Genomic DNA, 18218 nt, shown 5'->3' on the forward strand with positions numbered 1-18218 from the left:
CAGGGCCAGACGGGGCTCAAGAAGAGAGGGTTTTCTAAGGCAGAACCAGCCAGACATGTGAGTCATTGGAAATGTGGCTGTGGACTCCTTTGTGGCAGTATTTGAAACTTCAGAGTGATTTCCCTGGCAGCTCTGGGCAGGAATGGTTATCGGTATTTTTAGACTGCAAAGACCAAGGCACAGGGAAGTGAATGGTCCTTCCGGGGGTCACACAGCAAGGTCTGGTCACCAGCAAAGTGGCTCAGCTTTACCCTGTCTGCCATGATCAGTTTCTGCACCTTGACTTCTGCTACCCTGCTCTGGCCTGGTCCATTCACCCTGTAGAAGTCTGGCTGTTGAGCCCAAGCAACCAGCAGTTCTATTGTGTGACCTGGTGGGACCCACCCCTCCATCCGTCCATGCTCTCACCACCCATCCTTACCAGTCACTCATCCATCCGTCCGTCTACTCCTCAGCTCGTCCACCTATCCTTCCGGCCATCCATTTAGTCATTAGCTCGCGCATCAAACACTCACGACTCTTATACCAAGCCAGGCCTGAACTAAGGGCTGGGTTTTGAAGGTGTATCAGCTCCAGCCCTGCCCTGAGACGGTGCAGTTGGCAGTGGGGGCAGACACGTGATCCCAGAGCCGGGCCCAGTTCCATAAGTTCAGCGCTCAGGGCTTGTGTAGTATCCTTGATTGCATGGGGAAGGGAAGAGGAGAGGCCATGGGCTGGTTCTGCAGGCAGGCATTCAGGGAAGGCTTCCTGGAGGAAGTGACATTGCTCATTTATTCACGCCCCAAATGTTCCTTGAGAAAGTCTCCGTGCAGGGACCTGCTTGATGTTCTGGAGACACAGCAGGGAATAAAATGAACAAAACTTCCTTTCCTCATGATGCTTACATTCTCATGAAGAGGCAGGGACAGTAAATACCTAAAATGTGATTTATGATACGTCAGGTGATGCTGAGTTCTAAGAAGGAAAGTTAGCAGAGTAGAGGAACAGTCTGCCGGGTGGGGTAAAGTGGACATCCTTGGACAAAGGATGGTCATGGACAGAGACATAAATGGAAGGAGGGAGGGAAACGGGTGCTTGGCATGTTCAAGGCAGTAGGAGGGAAGCCATGTGGCTGCAGTGAATGAGGGGCTGGGAAATCAGAGAGATCCTGGGGGACCCACTCATGCAGGCAGACAAGAGTGGAGCAGGGACATGGCTGGGACCCACATAGAGAGGGTGACAGCTTGGTCTAGGGGTGGCAGGGGAAGGGATGGGGGGCCATGGGAGTCCAAATGTACTCCAGAGACCTTGCAGACAGGCTTGCCTGTGGACTAGAGGTGCTGGATGAGAGAAGACAGGGACAGTCAAGGAAGGCTCTTGGGTTCAGGACAGGAGCCACTGGTAGAACAGAGAGGTCATTTTCTCAGCCAGGAATGATGGTGGGGGAGGGCTGAAGGAAGCCGAGGAGTGAACTTGGAGATGCCTTTGAGACACCCAAGTGGAAAGCTTGAGTAGGCAGTTGGATATATGAGTCTGGGAGGCAGAGAGGTCCTGACTGGAGCTAGAAATGTGGGAGCCGATGTGCACAAAAGAGGTTGCGAGCCATGAGGCTCATGAGGTCACCTCGGGACTGAGTGGAAAGAGAGCAGATCGGAGGCCTGAGTCTGAGTCATGGGCATCCAGCCCTTGGAGGGAGGGAAGAGACGATGGAGGCAGTAAGGGGGCAGAGAAGGTGCAGCCAGGTATGTGGGAGAACCGAGAGAGCAGGCTCTTGATGGAAGAGGGGAGTTTTGCTGGCAACGCTGGGGAAGGACACCCCAGGCCCAGGGAACAGCTCAGATGCCTCACTCAATGAGCCCTATTTGGAGAGGGGTGGAAGGGAGGGAGGAGAAACCAGGGGCCCGTGAGCGCCCAGGCTGAGGGTGAGCCCACGTCCCTCCGGGGATCCTCCCTGTCACCTGGGCCGGCACTCTCTGGTCTCAGCTGAGTCCCTTGCCCTGATGTCTGCACACTCTGCACTTTTCTCTTAAGAAGCTTCTACCTGTCCTGACCTCCCACCTCCTCTGTGAGGCTCTTGGGCTCAGGAGACCTCCCCCTTGCCTGGAGCACTTGTCTGAAAACACAGGGCTCAAGGCGGCTGCTCTGAGCTGCCTGCAGGGGAAGGGCACCCAGCAGCTTCCTATTGAATCTCTAAGCACTGCTGGATCCTTTATCTTAAAAGAAACCGTAGAAACTTCCTGGACTATGAGTGTGTGTGTCAGAGCTGCTCGCTCACGCTCACCAGTTAGGGCAGAGGAGCTCTCTGCCTTTGGTGGGCGATTGTGCGTGAGTTTGGGTGGCGGGGGGAGGCATCCACCTTTGTGAGTCCGTGGCACCTTATGCTCAGCTCTCAGCTCACAGCGGAGGGAATGCCCACGTGCTGTCAGGGAAGGCTGCAGAGAGGAGCCGCTGCCTGGAGGCAGGACAGTTGCTCAGTGTGGCCCTAGAAGTGTGATGGGAGGGAGAGTGAGCATGTGGCCAGCCGGGGGCCGGGGGTGGTTCCAGGGGCACGGTCCAGCCCACCTGCCTGGGCATCCGGCCTCGTATGACTGGGAGGTGGCCGAGGCCCAGGAGACTTCTCCCTGCTCAGAATAGGATGAGGCCAGGCAGGGACTTGGGGGCGCCCTCCCGAGTTCCTTGGGGAGATGCCCCTCTGACTCTGCACCGGGGACAGGGGGACCTATGGGAAGCCGCTCTGATGATACACGGCTCTGTGGCAGGAGGCTGCAGGTAATCGAATTAGTGTGCTGAGCGGATGGGACGAGTAATCCTGCGCCTTTAGACTCATTTTTCTTTAAGCCTGTCCCCACCCAGTCTCTCCCTAAATCCTTCCACTGCCTGGGTGATGTCCGGGTGGGAGTGGACTTATCTCCATTGAACAGATGGGTAAACCAGGACCAGAGAGGAAGACGCTTTCATGATGCCACGGCTAATAAGTTGCAGGGCAGAGCTCTGAACCGAGTCCATCTGAATCCCAAGCCCAGACTCTTAACCTCTGCCCTCCATCATCTCCCGGGCTCTCCTAGAATACCCAGACTTGCAAGGCACCTTCCTGTAAGCCTCCTCTCCAAATTCCTCATTTTTTTTCAGATGAGGAAACGGAAGCCCAGAGAAGGTAAGTTACTTGTCCGAGACCACACAGCAAGCCAAGGGCAGAACCCATAGCAGAATCTTCTCTGACCCCCTGCGTCCACTCAGCCCCGGCCCCCACTAGCAGGTGGGGGATGCGGCCCTGGACTAGGCCCACTTACCCTTGGAGCGCCCACAGCCTTCTGTCCTCCCGCAGCCTCTGGCACTCGCTCTAGTTGAAGGCACCAAGTTCCTCATCAGAAGGCTCTATTGTGCCTATTGTTTAAATATAGATTACTAATGAAATGCCTTTTCATTGCCTTCCCAGTGAATAGTTTCCGTGTAAAGTTAATTTGCAGTGTTATGTAAATTCTGTTTAACTTCAATCAAGTTTCTAATTATGTTTTTACCGCAGTAATTCCCATTTGATTTGTCATCTCCTGTTAGGTATTTAATGTTCGGTGGGCGGGGGCGCTTTCTCTGTCTCTCCGTTTTCCAGGGCCCTCTCCCTCCCTGACCCCGGGCTCCCTTTCCGGCTTTCTGCTTCTCCTCCCTGCCATCTTCCCCTGCCCCCTCGCACCTGGGCTGTTACCCCCCATCCTCTCCTTCCCCTCCCTCCTCCCTTCCCTTCTACCCCTCGCTCTTTCTGGCTGTGTCTTCCCTCTCCCCTCCTCCTCTCTGCCTCCCCCCTGCCTGCCCCCTTTCCCACTGTCGGTTCTCCTGGCCCCCGACCCTGTTTCTCCAACCATTCCTCTTTTGCTCTTCCTCTATTTCTGTGTCTCTCCTGCCTCTCTCCACCCTCCCCCACCCCTGCCAGCTCTCTCTGGCCTCGTTTTTGCCCACGCTCTCCCCTTCACACCCGGTCTTCCCGCTCGTCCCTGCACCCTCAGGACCCCACAGAAGCTGCCTGGGACAGACAGGGGTGACAGGTAGGGTTGGCTGGGTGTGCATCCCTGGGGAACCCAGGCCTGGCCCTCAGAAATCTTGTCAAGGGCTTTGTAGAGGACGAGCCAGCCCAGAGCTGGGGGCCCGGCCCTGGGAACCCTGGGTTGTGATAAGAACACAGACGCTGCAGGCGGGCTCTCTGGGCCCACGCCTTACTAACCATGTGACCTTCAGGTTGCTGAGCCCTCATCTGTCACATGGGGTGACAGCATTACCTACCTAGTGGGGTCACTGTGAGAATTCGGTGAAGGACTTAGGAAGAAGGAAGGCAGGACTTAGCCAGGTGGCCTGGCCAGAAGTGGCTTCTATTTGAGAATTCCCAGCCACACCCCTTGTCTCTTTGTAGCCTCTGTGGCGGTTTCTGTGCGGATGGAGTGCTGGGGGTCAGGTCTGAGGCCGGGGCCGGGGGCTGGTGGCATCCTGGAGCCTGTCTCAGCTCTGCCTGTCAAGAGATGTGACCCCCTTCTCCCTGGGCGGGCCAGTCTCGGGGCTGTGGGGACAGGGCTGCCATTCCCGGGAAGCATCCGAGGCACAGAACCCCCGGAGCCGGAAGAGCCCTCAAGACCCTGGCCTACAGGCTTTTCCCGAACAGACCAGAGGCAGAGCTGTTCCCGCTAACTTGGAGTAGACACCCCCTTCTCGCACCCTTTCTCTTCCCTGGATGTCCCCAGGGCTGCGCCATGCTTCAGAACCCCTGATGGGAAAGTACAAGGCCTTGATAGGTCTGTCACTGACTCCCGGGGAGACTCCTCCCTGAGCCTCGTCTCCCCTCCTGCCCCACATCCAAATGCTGGGCTTTGGGATTCTCCCTGGCGGAGCGGCCACAGTTTCCCAGCAGGCAGCTGCCCTCTGGGTGGGGAGGGCGGAAGGAAAACACCACACGGAGGCCAGCAGGCTGGACGCAGGCTCCTCCCCCTCCTCCCCCAACTCCGCTCTCTTCCCATCCAGCATGTTCCTGGCGTGTCCAGGAAGCAGAAAGCAAGTGTTTGGAGAAGGCATTCTTCTGGGTGAAGAAAGGCAGGCCCAGTCACTTGTCCTTCAGAGACATGGGAACCTGAGCTGACCCAGTCCCTGCCCTGCTGGGCCACATGACCACCTGACCCACTGCGAGTGGTTGTGTGTGTGTGTGTGTGTGTGTGTGTCCATCGCTGGTTCAGGAAACCTTAGCCAGTCACGTGGCCGCTTCCCCTGTTTGTCTAAGTAAGCAGTTCAGGCGGGCTGTAGCCAGGGGGCTGAGATATGGAGCCAGGGGAGGGGGCCACACTGGCGTGGCTGGTGGACATAAGGATCACTGGGGACAGAGGGCAGCCTCTGGGTTTGGTGTGGGGGGGAATGGCCTGCTTCTGATCTCCTGCCCTCCTTGGGCCTCTCCTACCTCCATCTGTCAAGAAAAAGCATTAGGCTTGCTGACTACAGGAAACCCTCCCAGCCCTGAAACGTCCTCTGACCAGAAAGAGCTCAAAAGGGCCGAGCCCCAGGCTACGGAGAGGGGCTTGTGCGTATATACCCACCATCTGTCATGTCCCCTGGAGCGAGTTGCTGAGTGCTGGCCCCTCAGCAGGCCTGACTCAGGCCTTCCCACATGCACCCAGCAGGCCACCGATGAGTTCAACACAGGTATTAAGCACCTACTATGTGCCAGGACCTGAGCTGGGCCAGGCCAGGAGTAAGCTTGTCAGAACACAGATCTTCTGGAACTTCTGTGGAACCCCCACACCTGTGAGATATTTTCCTCCCGTTGGATGGGCAGGATCGCCTTTTATTGCAAAGACCTGACGTACCTGTCACGAAGCAGCCGTGTCCCATGCCACTGCCATTCCAAGAAGGTGGGGCCCCAGCACCAGGCAGGGCACAGCAGGCAAGGTTCAGAGACAGTACCTAGGGCCTCACAGACTGAGCAGCTGGGGTGAGAGTCCCCTGCCTCCAGAGAAGGGGGAGCCAGAGCAGATGTAGGCAGAGTACAGAGGCCCTGAACCCCGGGTACCTTGCAGCCTTCTCGGAGGCCACCTGGCCAGAGAGCCCCAGGAGAAACAGCAGCCCCAGGATCCCCCTGAGCATGGCCTCCCTTGGCCTTCCTCCAGATTTGCCCAGCCAGAACGGCATGCCTTAGCTTTAGAGGACACAGTCCCCTGGGACCTAGAGGAGGAGGGGGGCTGTGGTGGCCTGTGGGAGCCATGCATCTGAGAGCCCACCTGGGTTCATGTATCTGTTTGCCTCCTTCCTCCCTGCTTCTTCTCGTTCTCCTTCTTTTGACAAACACTTTCTGGTGGCCAAGTCTGTGCCAGGCCTGTGTTCCGTAAAAGACGCATCCCTGGCCCCGTGGATGGTCACTACCGCGCAGGCATCAAGCAACGTCCCAGGGCAGACCAAGGGTCCAGGCTAAGCTGATGACCAGGAAAGAGGCAGCCACTGGATCCCCCTCAGGTGCAGCTGACCCCACAGGTTACCTGGGTTCTGGGCAAGCTTAGGCATACTTTCCCCAGATGGGCTGACGGAGCCCCCCCAGGTGCCCAGGATGAGGGGCACAGAGAGCATTGTCAGACCTTGCTTCTGTTGTGATCGGATTTGGGGGTGTTCAACCCAGAAGGGGCTCATGGGCACATGAGCTCCAGGCCCCTCTGTTATAGCTGGTGCACTCCTGTTCAAAAAAGGGAGAGAAGTGGGGTGGCCAGTGGCTGAGCTGGTGACACAAGCCAACCCTCCTGCCACCCACAACTGAATGTGGATCCTGGGCAAGGGTGGCTATAAGGTTACTAGGGCAAGAGTTCCAGAATGCCACCTAGGGCTGTGTGTCCCCAGCCTCAGCTTGCATGCCTCCAAAGTCAGGAAACCTAAAATTGCCCATGGCTGTCTTAGTAACTCTCCCTGGGAACGTGTGGCCTTACTACCCCCAGGCTGGAGTCTGGCTTCTGTCTTCTACCCTGCTCACCTTAGGCCCGTGGGCCTTAGACTTCCGGCGTCCTTGACAGAGTACTTTCTGAGCTTCACTCCCTCCAGGCAGAGCATCGAGCTGGGCCCCCTCAGGGTCTGTTTGATTGGAACATGGCTACACTGGGCAGCCAGGGCATGGCCAAAGTTAGCCCCTGCCCCAGGGATCAGACCCATCCCAGCATGGCCCCCAGGGAGGTTCTTAGGCTGCCCGTGGTACACGCAAGAGACCTGGCTCCCAGCTCTGCTCCTGTCCCCGGGGCGATCTCAGGCAAGACCCAGCCCCAGTCAGGCCCAGACCACCTCCCATCCATGCTGAGCCATGAGAGGCTGTGGGTCTGCGGCTGGCCAGAAGAGTCTTCTGGACATTCTGGCCTGTTTGCTTTCTGAGGCACCTGTTTGCCCAGCAGCCTCGAGAGAGACCTGGGATGCTGGGGTTCCCAAAGCCTGTGCCCTAGGACCCCAGGAGGAACAGGGTTGGGGGCTGAAGGCCTTTGTTCAAACCTCTTCCCCCTCACTGGGCCAGGCCACCAGCCTGCATATTCCCACCATGACCCCCACCTGTAGACAGGTGAGTTTCCAGCTCCTGAGACACAGGGACTGGGTCGGGTTCTCCCAGAGGCCATGGGTGACCCCACAGCCCCTGGGCCAAGCTTCCATCCCACCCAGACTGCTGACACTTATAAGGACTCAGGCGTGCAGAGTGGGGAGTGGGATGAAGGGGTCTTACTCCGGGGGCTGTGCTGTGGTTTGACCACATGCTGTTCCCCCACATGTGTGGGGGCTGCTCTGCCTAGCGAGGGGGTCACACCTTCTGCAGCTGGTGCTATCCTGTCCCTCATCTTTGCCCTCTAGGAAGCTCTGCGTTGAGGCCTCAAATCCATCCTTCTTCAGCTTTCTCCCTTGTCCTCGTCCCTTCCTCATGGCTCCTCAGAAGTGACACTGTCCCTCTGCCCAGAGTGGGAGAAGACAGTCACTCCAGTCCCCCGGGGGGGGGGCTGAACCCCACAGCCCCCGCTCAGCTGTGCCTGGAGCTGTGAGCTGCTGGGAAGAAAACCCGCTGCCTTTTGTTAAGTCCTTTTGCTAGGAAACAAGTAGCCGGAGGTCTAGAGGTCAGAGGCCAAAGGCCACCAAACAGGCCAGGCAGCCTGCCCACTCTCGCCCCAGAAAACTCAAGCCTTCTGAGGAGGCCTCCACAGGGCCCCGCCTCTCTCCGGGCCTGGGTGGGGCCAGTGGGACAGGAAGCCAGGGAAGGCCTGGAGGATGGGACTCAGGGTGGTCTGGGCCTGAGCCAGGGATGAAGCAGAGCCCAACCCTGGCCTGGCCCCAGGGCCACGGCCACACAGGTCACCCACCCGACAGGAAACCCTGCCCGGCACCCCCTTTGTCCCACCCCATGTTTCCCTCGGGTGGCGCTTCTACTGTTTCCCGTGGGGGCTGCGCCAGGAATCATACCCTCTTGAGAAAGGAAGCCGGACTTCGGGCGCTCCGGCTGTCCTGCCTCTGACCTGCCCTGACCCCCTCCTAGAGCCTCCCGCTGATGGACGCTTTGGGCCCACGCCCATGCCTCACCCCACACATGCCGATGACTTATCTTCTCCCAGACAGTCAGTCACCTTTAGGGGACTGGGAAGAGAAACCTCATAGTAGGGCCAGGCCCGGGAGCCCAGAGACCAGGGTTTGGGGTCTAGGATCCACCACCAGCTTGCCCGTGCCCTTGGCCAAGTCACTTGACCACTCGGGCCTCGTCCGTGGAAAGAAAAGGGAGAGGAAGGAGTTCTGCCCAGCTAAGAGCATCTCATGAGCTAAAGGATTTGGGGGTAGGTGAATTTCTACCCTATAAAGACAGCCAGGTTTGGAATCACGTGCCCCAGAGCCTCCTTCATGCATCCCAAACAGCTGTCTCCAGTCCAGCCAGGGCACTTTGTCTATGATGAGCCCCAAGCAGGGAGAGAGACATGGGCGGCAGCTGATGTCCCCATGGTGGGTGAGGGTGATGATGCTGGTGTGGCCCCTCTCTGGGTCGTTCCACGTCTGGGACCTCAACACAGGGGCAAGGCTGGGCCTCTGCACCCCGGAAGGAACCTGCCTTTCTCTCTCCTCCCAGGAGCCGCATGAGGGCGCATGCTGGGGTCTCTGCAGTACTCTGCTGTGCTCAGGCCGGCGGGCCTGGTTTGGTTAGCAGGCTAGGGGCCAGGAGCCAGGGAGGGGGTGGTGCCCAGTCTCCTGTCCTCCCCCTCCCTCCTGGTAGGTGCTCTGAGACCTTCGGTTCTCTTTCACTTGTGATGTGGAGCCTAAGGCACAAGGAGGAATGAGATCGTGATAGCACCAGCTCGAATGCTTCCGCGGTCCTCTGTGGAGGTGCTGCGGGAATACCCTGTGTACGAGAACGCATTTCACCCTCTCTGTGAAGACACGGCTCCTCTCATCCCCATTTCCAGGGGAGAAAACTGAGGCACAGAGAAGCGAATCAGCCTGCCGAGGTGGTTATGCTGGCCTTTGAGCCAGGCAGCTGGCCCCAGAGTCTGTGTCCTCGGCCACTGAGCCGCCCTGCTTCTCTGACCCGTGGCCCCTTCCCCGAGCCAGGCGCCTACTCCCAGCTCAGTATCAGCAGGGGGTACAACCTGGGGTAACAGCCGCTCCCAAAGGGGCGTAAAGGGAGGTGCGGGATGCCACGCGAGCAGACCCGAGTTGCCATCACATCGGATGGGCTAGCAGAGTCGGGGCCACACCCAGAGCTTGTGGACCAGCTGAGAGCCTGTGAGTAACCAGGAGGACTATAGGTCCATGCAGCCCAGCCCCTCCCTGCAGGGTGCTGACAGTGGCCTTGGGCACATTGCCTCTCTGAGCCTCAGCGTCTCCACCTGCCAAATGGGCAGTGTCCGAGCACCGTGTCTGACCTCTGCAGCCCCTCGGTGGGTGTTCGTCTCTTCCCCGGTGCCTCAGGCCACTGGCACGAGGGACGTGCCTGGCAGTAGGGTTGACGTGGGCAGGGTGCAGAGGTGGGAGACCCAGACATATTTAGGGAAAGGTTACAGCTCGGAGTCAGGCTGCGGCCTTGAACATAGAGCTGAAGAGTTAGAACTGAGCCTCGTAGATGGTGGGGAGCCATGGGAGGCTCTTGGATAGGGGCGAAGCGCATTGTCGGGGAGAGGAACTGGCAGCAGGGGAGCCTGCTGTGTTCACCCAGGAGTAGGGCTCTGGTTCAAAAGGAGTCATGTGGCTAAGAAGCTTGGCCCAAGTGGGTGGCTCAGCAGGGCCAGTTTTCCTCCTTTCGACTGGGTCCGTGGTCCACAAGGCACTACCGTCTCGGGCTGGAAGTGTGCAGGGCACCGCAGGGAGGGGCAAGGCTCAGCACTAATGTCTCCTCCTCTGCGTGTCCCGCAATCCGTGTCCCCCCCTCCTTGGACTGGTCTGGGCTTCCCACCCAGGCCTGGGTGGGGCCCCACTGCTCCTTCCTCCCTCTGTGGCTTTCTGGTGGGGACTCAAGACCGCAGTGGGCCGTGGGGTGTGAGCCAGGGTGGGGACACTGGCGGTGGGTGGAGTCACGGGATGGGTGGCCATGAGTCAGGAATTGTTGGGCCTCTGTGTCATCTGGCTGCGTGCTGTTCTGGCCTCCCTGTGCCTGTCTGCCTCCTCGCTCCCAGTCACAGCTGCGCCTGTGGGCAGCTCTGTGGGGCTGACCGTGCTCTGTTTCCAAGAGCCCAGAGCCAAGGCAGACAAGTCAGGCCACCTGGACTCCAGGTCCCAGACGCCCCCGACACTCGGGGTGATCTTTAGCACGTCCCCTCCCCTGAGCCACACTTTCCCAGATTGAAGGATGAGGGTGGGGGGTGGGGGGCGGCTGGCCAGGGGTTCTCAGACCCAATAGGCTAACCAGCGCGCAGCATCCGTTGGGGCCAGGCCTGGTCCGGACGTGGCAGGTACCGTGTTCTCTGACCTAAAGTTGTTTTCACATGGCACCTCCCATCACCGCTCATTCATTCGTCCCACAGACATTCCAGAGGTTCTGGGGGCCACGGGAAGAAGACACCCATCAGGGGGCTGGCCTCAGCCTCTCTTTCTAGTCTGTTCAGGGGTTCAGTCCCAGAGGTCAGGTTCTGGCAGCCCCAGGGATTGATGGGCACGTGAGAGGTGGCTCCCCCCAAATCCCTTGAAGTTGCTGGGCCGAAGGAGCCCCTCTTTCTGAAGGAATGCAGGGAGACCCCGGACTCCAGGGAGAAGGAGGTCATCCTAGGCTGATCCTGACACCTCCGCCGGGAAGCAGCTACGGAGGTCCTCGTGCCTCCTGGCGGGGACCCTGGGACACGCTCTGGGTGTGCTGTGACAGGGAGAGGCTCTGGGGCTGTTCCTCTCGCTTTACAGATGGAAGATGGAGACATCATGGGATGGGAAGGCACTGGCCCAGGTCAAGGAGGGTAAAAAGGCAAAGGGCCGACTGGAGCCTACCTCCCTGTAAGCAGGGCCGGGTGGAGACAGGCAGGCTTCTCCAAGGCAGCTGCATCGGTGAGCATCTTGGGATAGGCCGCAGAGTGCAGCATGATGATGAACGCCCCCTACAACCCCCTCCCTCCCCAGCCTTCCCGGCAACAACCCTGCAGCCCACTGCTGGACTGCCCTTGACGGGGGGAGGGGGGGACTGGCATTCCTACAAACAGCAAGACCTCCTGTGGCCTGGCTCCTCCAAGGAGGTGAGCCACGCACTCACCCCAATTAAACCTTCTCCCGCCCAACGTTGAGTAAACAGAGGCAGGGGTAGGTACAGGGACTTGGCTAAGGACGTGTGGCCTGCAAACAGCGAAACCAGGATTTCATCTAGGCCTGGGTGACATTGGTGCCCGAGCTCAGACCCACTACCTCCTGCTCGCAAGACCAGGGCTTTCCTTTGTCTGGCATTTGTAAATCTGGGCCTCGGCCACCTCCTCAAACTGGCCTGGCCCCCATGTGGCCAGAATCCCAGAGGGATGCCTGTGTGAGGAGTGAGACCGCTGGGGGCTAGCCTGGGCCCAGGAGGGGGGTCACTGGGAACACTCGGTGGTAGGTGGGGTGCCTGTGCCACTGGAAGCCCCCGTGCCCCTCAGCTTCTCGATCATTCCACCTACCTCCTCAGTGGGGGGAGCACAGGGCTTGGAGTCCAGGCTGCCCGTGGAGCTGCCCAGCCCTGTATGGATCACGGATGAAATGTCAGCTCAGTTAGTCCTCCAGCAAGGTGTTTGCCCAGATAAGGAGACTGAGACCTGGGGGACAGGTGACCTTACCTTCTTGTCAACACCAGAACTGACCTGGGTTCTCGTCTTGGTCTTGGGCCCATCCCTGTTCCTCTTTGGACTTATGTGCCCTCCTGGGTAAGGTGGCAAGCTTAAACTGAGGACTTCCAAGGACTCTTCTGAGAGCCTCCGTCAGGCCCTGTTACTGCTGCAGAGGAATCGGGATTGGGGACGTGCCAGGGGTAGAGAGCAGGGGTATCGCTCCAGAGCTCCATCCAGTGTCCTCAGACGGACAGTGCAGGACCAGGTGGCAGAGGCAGGACACTGAGTCCCTAAGAGGGGCCCGTTGGCAGAAAATTCAATTTAGATCATCAGCAGTGGGATGGGTGGGTGCCAAGGGCCCTGGTTTGGCCAAGCCCAAGTGGGTGCTCCTCCGGGCAAGACCCTAGCCCCTGGCAAGGGAGAGGCTATGCCCACCCCCAAGGGGCTGATGAGAGGGTGGGCATAGAAAGAGCCTCAGCTGCAGAGCTTACCCCAGGAGCGTGCACAGCTTTGGCATGCTTTTTCCATTTATATGGAAAGGGACTGGGAGTAGGTGGTCTTTGGGAAGCCCATCTCTGGGGAACAGACCCACTGGCCCTGCTCCTGAGTCAGCCTTAGAAGGAGCCTGTGCCTTTTGTCTTTGCCTGGGCCTTTGCCCTCCTGCGTGAGAGACTCTGCCCAAAAGGGTGATGCCCCAGACCCCCTGTTTTGCTGCCAGGCCAAGGTGGGCACACCTACCAGCACTTCTGTCCTAGAATTATCCAACTTTCGGTGTTTTCACCCACCTCGTGTTAGATAGTGTGCAGACACCCTTGGGAAGCATACAGGCTAGCACTTGTTGGCCTTTGACCTTGCCTTCCCTCCCCGCACTCCAACCCTGCTCCTTCTCTTCCTCCTCTGTCAGTAGTTGTTGAAAGAAGGAGATGGATGGATGGATGGATGGATGGATGGATGGATGGATGGAATGAAGGAACAACCCCCAGAAGTCATTTCTCCATTTTCACAAAGGGGAAACCAATTTCAGATGTTATGAGGGTGGAGAGGGCAGTTCTGGGAGCCCCTACCCTTCTCCAACTCCCACTCTTTGGGTCCCCCACGGTGCCAGGGCGCGGCCCCAGGTTTTGCGCTGGGCATCTCCTGTCACCGGGGCTGTCCCCACCTGGAGACATCCATCAGGGCCCCGCAGCAGACCGGCCAGGCCTACGCTTCATTCCTGAGTCCCGGAGGTCAGCCCATGACACTGGTCTGCACCACCAACCCCCCCCCCCCCCCCCACTTGCCAAGATTCCACACTGGAGAGAGGGAGGCGTAAAGCCCAGGGGCATGGGCTGGGCTTCCCTGGGCCTGGGTGTGGGCAGGTTGTCAGAACAGCTCCAAATACTCTCAGACGAAGTGAAGACAGACAGGATTATTGAACCAAGGTTAGTTCATGATTCTCGGACAGCCCTGCCCAGGAGTTCTGCACCCCCGCCTCCCCCCCCTCCCCACACCAGACAACCACTTACTAGGTCTGCTTTCTTATCTGTTCCTTGAGGCCAGCTGCGGCTACTTCTCTTTGGTGAAAAGGCTCAGGATTTCAGTCCCACCCTGGGCACTGGGCCACCTGAGCCTCTGGGCTCAACCCTGCTGTACCTAGAGTGAGTGGACAAGGGTTTCACAGCCAAAGAGATGATCAGGCACCCGGTTTTAATTGTGCAAGGAGGAGGAAGGAAACAGCATCAAAGCGTCTGGAGGTTCAGGAATGGGAAAGATCATTTGGGGGACTCTCAGGGAGGGCAGCATGGTGGAGGTGGTCGTTGGGCACCGAAGGAAGGGGTTTCGATGGGCAGAGCTGTTGAAAGTATGACTGGGGTGAGACAGTACCTGTTCTAACGCTCTGGTCTCTGCTGGGCGCTTCTTGGGCTTTATGGCTCCCTGGTGACAGGACTGTACTGAGGATGGATGGAATGGGGGCAGTGAGGGCTTATGGGGCCGCTGAGGAAGCCCTGAGAGATGGAAGAATTTTCTGCGTGTTTATGGCAAGCTGAGTTTCTCACTCCAAAGGCACAACAGGCATGTGTGTGTGTGTCCTCGCGCGTGTGTTTGGGGGTGGTGATTGGCAGCAGGGGTGAGGCATCTCAGAGGTCGCATGGATGTAACCCCCTGCCCCCCCACACACCTACTGGGGTAGTCCAGCCCCTCCCCCAGGGGCCTGCGGGTAGGTCAGTGCCCTGCCCTGCAAGATCAGCCTGGGGCCTCTCCTACTGGGTGTTTAGTCAGAAGCACAATTCAAAGCTGCCTTCTTTCCTCCTGGCCAGCAGCCTTCAACTTCTACCTGGGCCCAGGACCCTCTCCGTCTGGCTCTCCCCCATGGTCTGGATTCCTCTCCCCCAACTGCCCCACTCCCCCCACCGCCCCCCGCGTGATGAGGTCAGGGAACATGTATTCCAGGAATGTGGGAGGTGGGGCGCCAGCCTGGTTTGGATAACCATCGCGGTAAATATTTGCCTTGCTCCCAGAGCCGGTACCGGCCGCCAGGGTAGGACGAGGGGCCTGTTCCCAGGGTCATGTAAGGGGATGTTTTCCCGGGTGGATCTCTGAGGTGGGGGAACCCGTGTCTCCCCAGTGAGCCTGGGAACTGGGTCTGAGGCCACCGCCCTGCGCAGGGCCAAAGACAGGGCCCCTGGCCCGCAGGACCAGCAACTGTTTGTCCCATCTGTGAAATGGGGATAAAAACAGCCCAGGTGAGGAAGGTCAGTGCCACGGGAGCTGGTTTAGGTCGGTTCAGCCGGTGGAGCAGGAGGTTAGACCCAGTTTGGGTGCGTCCCATGTGACCACGTTTTGGTCCCAACTTGGCCACTTATGACCTTGAGTAATTTCCCCCTCCTTCAAACTTTTAACAGCCACCATCCCCTGACCTGTTCCTTCCTACGTGGCACCTGTATTGACACGCCCATTTCGCGTTAAGCTGTCACAGCCACCAGGGCCCAAGGAGCACATGTGTTCACGTGATTAGCAGCACGTGACCGGAACCCTGAACTCCAGCTCAGGGATGCCATCGGTACGGCCACCTGCCTACAGACCACACTGGGCAGTCTGACCCCCTCCCCCAGTGGCCTGTGGGTAAGTGAATGCTCTGGCCGATCCTGGGCTCTACAAGGTCAGCTCGAAGCCTCGCTGATGGGTGAACAGCTAGAGGGGTCACCAGTCTCTGTTTAGAAAGGAGATGAGGGCTCAGAGAGGCCAAGGGACCTGCTCAAGGTCACCCAGCATTAAAGGGCAAACCAAGTATTCCAATCCAGCTCTGCCCACCCTTGTTCTCGACCTCACCACTGAGGACAAGACCAGGGCTCCAGCCCAGAACGTGGGTTCCGAACCTTCGGCAGTTGTAGGGAACAACCAGTCACTTAGCCACAGGCCTGGAGCCACAGGCACAGAGTCTCCAGGGTGCCCCATATCCTGGATGGCCTGTGGCACAGGCACCTTGGCCCTCCAGCAATCCCGGATTGGCCCTGCGTCTACTCTGGGCCAGCCTCAGCCCCAAGCAGCTAGTCCTGTACCTCCCCTCAGGCCCAGGTCCTCCCAGGGCATCCCTGCAGGAAGAAAGGTCGGGAAGGTGGGTGTGTGTGGAAGGTATCTGGGTCCTGGGACACTCCCCACCCCAGAGTGACCTTTGCCGTGTCCCAGGCCCAGCCTTGCCACTCTCCAGCTGTGATACCTCTGGCCACGCTGTCCTCCCTCAGAGCTCGGTTTCCTGCTCTGCAAAATGGGCTCCCACCCTGCCCTGTCCTGCCCTGCCCCTGGGAGCTCCAGACACACAATGAGAATGAAAGCATGGTTTGAGCTGCAGTCTGCAAGCCCCTTTCTGCCCTTCTGGCCTTCATAGTCAGAGGCTGCCTTGGCCAGGCTGTCTCCCCACTCCCCGCCCCTCTGAAGCTCACAGGGAAGTTGATAGCCCCCAGCCTATCTCTGTGCGCTCGCTGTGTGACCTTGGATATATCTCTTCCCCTCTCTGGTCTGTTTGCCCCTCTGCACGGGCCCAACAAAGAGCCTGGGTGGCTGAGGGCCACGGGGCCCGCGCGGAGCCACCGTGAGCTGGAGTACCCCGAAGCGGCAGGATGGGCGGGTGTCGTTCCTTGGGGCCTGGACGTTGCTTACTGTGTGAGCGAGGACTTTCCGGCTCTGGCTTCTATCTCAGCTGCCAAAATAATTATTTTCTCTTTGTCAGCGGGTCTGCGGGCCAGCTCGCCTCTGGGAAAGGCCTGAGCTGTGGGTGGTGGGGAGGCAGGAGGCTGATTCCGGTTCTGCCCCAGCCACTGACTTGCTGCGTGTCCCTGGGATGGGGGTGGGCACTGACTCTCTTCAGGCCTCAGTTTCCTCCTCTGAAAAATGGGAGAGTCAGAGCCTCTGAATACACGTGCTGTTTTTGTTCCCACGGCAAGAAGTTTGGGGGCTGCCAGAGCCAAAGGGTTAGGACGCAGAGACGTTGTCTTTCCCTGCTGGGGCGGGGATGTCAGCCCTGGCTTTGGGGGCTTGGGGCTTTGGGGCCTAATGCTCCATAGAGCCCAGCACCAGCCCCTGCAAGGTCATTTATGGCTCAGCTGACATACCTGCCCCTCCGACCCTCATGTGTGCTACTCCCTGTGTTCCCATCCCACAGATGAGAAAACTGAGGCACAGAAGGGTTTAATTAACAAATTTGTGCTAAGCCCCACACTTGGTAAGAGGGCGAAACACAGACTTGAACCAGCCACAGCACCCACTTCTCTCCCACTGCCCAGTGGGGTGGGCCAGGTCTGAGGCCTCCAGCGGCCCCCTGGCATGTGTGAGAGCCCACAACTAATGTGGCCTGCACACTCCCTCTCCCTCTGTTAGCCATGGGGCTCGTCCCGAGAGGCATTCAGCCCGCAGTCCGGTTTCCCATTTCTTAGAGGAGGATGTGCAGGCCTACGGAGCGTGGCAGTTGCCTGGAGCCCCCCGGGGAGGCACCTTCAAAGCTGGGACCCAAACTTGGGGTTCTGTGGCTGGCACCCTGTGGCCGGGACTCCAGAGAAGTCCACCTGCCAGGCCCTTGGGTCTGGTCCTCCAGGATCTGTAGGGAGGTAGAACAGAGTAAAAAAGCACGGGTGGCCCCTGAGGAGGTGGGCGGGTCGGAACCTCCCCCCCAACTGTGAGGATAATCAACAGTGGGGGGGACAGGGGACCAGGGTGTCCATGCCTTCTCCCTCCCTCTGACATCTCCACATACCCAGTGCACCCCTGCCTCTCTGCCTGCTGTTCCCTCTGCTATGAGCACCACTCTCTCTGGTCTGGACCCCCAGAACAGCCTACATGCCGGTCTCCCTGCCTCCCAGGGTCCCTCCCAAGCCCTTCTCCCCCAGCAGCCATGGGAATCTTTTCAAACTGGAACTAGGGTTATGTCCCTCGGCTGTTCAGACCCTCCCGTGGCTCTCAGTGATTGGCCATGCCCCTTGACCCCCACTCACCCACCTCTCCTTCCCTCATCACACCTACCACCCGCCCGCTCTCAAGTCCTTCACTGAAGCAGGCTTTCTTCCCTGTCTTTGAGTCTTCGCATATGCTGGTCCCTCTGCCTGGAATGCTGTTCCATGCATCTTGGCCTGCCTCTCTTCTGGCTCATCCTTTGACTTTACTTCCCCAGGGAGGCTCCCCTGAACCTTGACTCCATGTTGTGTAGCCCCTGTACTCATTCTTTCTGGCAGATGCCCCTTCTAATTATGCAGCGTTTACCTGTTGGAACCCCCACAGGGATAGGAACCCCCGTCCCATTCACAGCTCAGGATGTTTGTTCAGTGTTTCTTGAGCAAATGAATGAACAACACTGAGTGCTTCTGTCCCCGTATGTCCTTAGATGCTCCTAGAAGGCCCGAGAGAGCTTGTGATCCCATTTGACAGGTGAGGAAACCAAAACCCAGGGAGGCCAGGGGCATATCCACATAGCTGGTAACGGGCAGATGGGGGTGTCAGGGGATTGTTGGTGTCAGGGCACTCCATGATTATGCCCCTCTT

The 18218-nt window shown here is 58.8% G+C and overlaps 1 protein-coding gene across 5 annotated transcripts in view; it reads left to right on the top strand.

Annotated features, from left to right (window-relative positions):
- Nucleotides 1-18218, top strand: part of ZMIZ1 (zinc finger MIZ-type containing 1) — a 234133-nt gene that overhangs the window by 67340 nt on the left and 148575 nt on the right. The window lies entirely within an intron of this gene.

The sequence above is a fragment of the Panthera pardus genome, unplaced genomic scaffold, assembly GCF_024362965.1.
Source record: "Panthera pardus isolate Hobbes unplaced genomic scaffold, ASM2436296v1 HiC_scaffold_22, whole genome shotgun sequence".
In the NCBI taxonomy this organism is placed as follows: domain Eukaryota; kingdom Metazoa; phylum Chordata; class Mammalia; order Carnivora; family Felidae; genus Panthera; species Panthera pardus.